The sequence below is a fragment of the Phytophthora infestans genome, genomic scaffold (assembly GCF_000142945.1).
Source record: "Phytophthora infestans T30-4 supercont1.149 genomic scaffold, whole genome shotgun sequence".
Classification (NCBI taxonomy): Eukaryota; Oomycota; class Peronosporomycetes; order Peronosporales; family Peronosporaceae; genus Phytophthora; species Phytophthora infestans.
In genome coordinates, this window is record NW_003303610.1 from 61,112 (window position 1) to 65,008 (window position 3,897).

A 3,897-nucleotide genomic window follows, 5' to 3' on the forward strand; every position below is an offset into this window, starting at 1 on the left:
TTCGAGCTGCGCTCCCCACGAAGTCCCTCCATGAACCACCGGTCACGCTGACCAGTTCCGGAAGAAGGGTCCCCCCCCATCCCGCCGATAAGAGTTCTCCACCTCTTTGGACATAGTCCCATAAATCCCTCTTTTCCCTGGCGGGGTAGCAAGGAACTTTGACCCGATACCGTACGTCTGATTAGCCAGCGCGAACACGCGCGAAAGCTGTAGCTTCAGCTGATCCCCAAGTGGGGATTGCAGCGTCAACAGACGTGCCGCACGTTAGTGTTCATTCGCGAGCGCGACCTCCAAGCCTGGAGATAGCCAGCGCCCCGCGCTGATGCTCAGACTGAAGCAGGGCCGATCCCATGGCCATCTCGACCTCACGGGTCCAGAGGAGGATATTCTCTCCATCCTTCCCCTCGAAGGTTTTTACGCTCACCATGAGCAGTTTCAGTCTCATAGAATCTTCACGCGTCATCGATTCCGCCACCGTTGCGGCGCTCATCTTCTCTTGGACGTGCTCCAAGAGCGCGTTCTCGTAGCGAGAGAACGATTCCAGCCTGGCCGTGACCGCCTCTGGACCTTGCGATGCAAGATGAGCGCCCTTCGGGCCAAGCAAGGACATAAGCTTAGTAAGCGCGTCCTGCTGCGCCGGGGGAAAATTCGCGAACACGGGGTGTTCCATCCTCGCAGAGGATATAGTCAACCGACTCAGGAGCGGGATTGACTACAAGTGCTACCAAGTGCCGCGGGGCTGCCGTAGCTAGCGTCAGAGGAAGACGTTCGACTCAAAGAGTCACTGATACTAAGTTCCTTATCCAAAGGACACTTACAGCCCAAGACCAGGGCTCAAAGTTAACACCTTAACTTTTATGCTTCAAAACCAGAAGTGTTATATTTACGATTATTGCGGCCAAGCCGCCTAGGGGTAAATGTATCTGTTTAACTATCTAGCATATTTAAACCTAATCAAATGCATAACGTGTGGCTTTCGGCCAACGTACTGAGAGACCTTGTTAACTCTCCAACTTATGTACTGAGGGTTTGTTAACTCTCCGGGTACTTCGTACCCCTGTGTGTTCCCCACCATGTAACCCCGTTACAGGGGGCGTGGCGTCAATGAGTGATAGGGACCAGGTGGTCTTGGGCTGAACATTGAAGAACTTGCCCACCAGACGCTGGATCTGGTGGCCTGGGTGTTGGTTCGGGTCCCCACGAAACTGGATGCGCCAAGACTCAGCTTCGTCGATCTCTCGCAAGGCTTCCAGTAGGTTCGTGGGTTCTGGGCGATGGAGGTTGGGATCCTCCAAGTTGGCTTGACGGGATACGGATCCCGGAAACCAAGCTACCTTATCCCCGCGTCGGGGAAGATGCAAGAAGGATGGATCCAACAAAACATCCACGTCACACCAACCGTCCTGGATCGCCAACACGAGGATCACGAGGACTTTCTTCCAAGCTCGCCCAGCATGGCTACGTCGGTTACCACGCTACTTGTTGAAGTTGGACAACCAAGTCGAACCCTGTAGTTGATTACGAGAGATAGGGAATCGGTGAGTGCCTTCCCATATGGCAACCCGGTGCTTGGAAACGAAATCCAGGAACGCACGAGCGAACAACCCGAGACGCCCGCGCACGTCACCCCGGAAGCTAACCGGATCCACCAGTGTGGTTGCCAGCGTATCCCATGGGGCAGCATTTTGCAATTCTTCCACGTGAGATCTGGTGATGAGCGAATCGACATATCTAACCGACGAGGGAATGTTATAGACATATTCAAGTAAGGAAGTGTGGATTATAATAGCTTATGCAATACGGCTAGCTCGACCCAGTTTTCAGTCGCTAGTTACTACTACGAAGCGAATCCACGAAGACTGAAACGGGGGGCGTGGCGTCAATGAGTGATAGGGACCAGGTGGTCTTGGGCTGAACATTGAAGAACTTGCCCACCAGACGCTGGATCTGGTGGCCTGGGTGTTGGCTCGGGTCCCCACGAAACTGGATGCGCCAAGACTCAGCTTCGTCGATCTCTCGCAAGGCTTCCAGTAGGTTCGTGGGTTCTGGGCGATGGAGGTTGGGATCCTCCAAGTTGGCTTGACGGGATACGGATCCCGGAAACCAAACTACCTTATCCCCGCGTCGGGGAAGATGCAAGAAGGATGGATCCAACAAAACATCCACGTCACACCAACCGTCCTGGATCGCCAACACGAGGATCACGAGGACTTTCTTCCAAGCTCGCCCAGCATGGCTACGTCGGTTACCACGCTACTTGTTGAAGTTGGACAACCAAGTCGAACCCTGTAGTTGATTACGAGAGATAGGGAATCGGTGAGTGCCTTCCCATATGGCAACCCGGTGCTTGGAAACGAAATCCAGGAACGCACGAGCGAACAACCCGAGACGCCCGCGCACGTCACCCCGGAAGCTAACCGGATCCACCAGTGTGGTTGCCAGCGTATCCCATGGGGCAGCATTTTGCAATTCTTCCACGTGAGATCTGGTGATGAGCGAATCGACATATCTAACCGACGAGGGAATGTTATAGACATATTCAAGTAAGGAAGTGTGGATTATAATAGCTTATGCAAAACGGCTAGCTCGACCCAGTTTTCAGTCGCTAGTTACTACTACGAAGCGAATCCACGAAGACTGAAACGGGGGGCGTGGCGTCAATGAGTGATAGGGACCAGGTGGTCTTGGGCTGAACATTGAAGAACTTGCCCACCAGACGCTGGATCTGGTGGCCTGGGTGTTGGCTCGGGTCCCCACGAAACTGGATGCGCCAAGACTCAGCTTCGTCGATCTCTCGCAAGGCTTCCAGTAGGTTCGTGGGTTCTGGGCGATGGAGGTTGGGATCCTCCAAGTTGGCTTGACGGGATACGGATCCCGGAAACCAAACTACCTTATCCCCGCGTCGGGGAAGATGCAAGAAGGATGGTTCATTCGTTATTAATTTTAAAAGTAAAATTATATTAATTAATTTTTTTTTTTCAATATTTGCATTTTTAAAACCAATATTTAAACAAATTTTAGTAATTTTAGTAATTTCAAATATATTTTTAAGATTTAATTTTGTTAAAAGATCGTAAACAGTAATATTTTGATAATGATTTTGTAAATTTTTTTCCATAGATTTTTATAAAATATTTGAAGCTAATGATAATATTTTGAAATTTTTTTGTTTTCTAAATTCAGAAGTAATTGGACCGAAGATACGTGTCCCTAAAGGTTTATTTTGATTATTTAAAATAATTATACAATTTTTATCAAATTTAATTAAATTACCTATAGTACTTTTTTTTTGATATGTTGTGTGAATAATTAAAGCTTTAAATAAATCTCCTTTAATTATTTTAATTTTTTTTTTTTGATTTAAACGTAATTTTTTTGCAGAAATTAAAATTGTATCACCAATTTTTCCTACTTTTTTTTTATAAATTTTTAAACATTGTCCTATTTTAATACCGCTATTATCGTTTACTTTTAATTTAGTTTGAATTTGAATCATAAATTTTATTAATGAAATGATGAGAGCAGGACTTGAACCTACATCTTCAGATTATGAGCCTGATAAGTTACCTATTACTCTATCTCATCTTATTACCCATTTTCGGAAGAAAAGGATTTGAACCTTTGATCTTCTGTTCCCAAAACAGATGCATTAGCCAGACTATGCTACCTTCCGTTTTAAAATAATAATAATAATGGTATTTTTATTTAAGAAATAATAATGATGGTAGGATTTGAACCTACAACATTAGGATTATGATTCCCACGCTCTACCATTAAACTACATCATCTTATTAATTATTAAGAAAATAAGTCGAAGTGGGATTTGAACCCACGAGTTAATAAATTAACTGATAGTTTAGCAAACTACTGCCGTAAACCTGACTTGGCTATTCGACC

General features: G+C 46.4%; 4 non-coding genes across 4 annotated transcripts; all 4 read right to left on the reverse strand.

The window, feature by feature from the left end:
- Positions 1-3,513: 3,513 nt before the first annotated feature.
- Positions 3,514-3,585, reverse strand: PITG_30643. The gene has a single exon. It is a non-coding gene; the product is annotated as a tRNA-Met (tRNA).
- Positions 3,586-3,598: 13 nt separating this feature from the next.
- On the reverse strand, positions 3,599-3,673 carry PITG_30644. The gene has a single exon. It is a non-coding gene; the product is annotated as a tRNA-Pro (tRNA).
- A 43-nt stretch (positions 3,674-3,716) lies between these two features.
- Positions 3,717-3,788, reverse strand: PITG_30645. Its single transcript has one exon. It is a non-coding gene; the product is annotated as a tRNA-Met (tRNA).
- Positions 3,789-3,808: 20 nt separating this feature from the next.
- On the reverse strand, positions 3,809-3,897 carry PITG_30646. The gene has a single exon. It is a non-coding gene; the product is annotated as a tRNA-Ser (tRNA).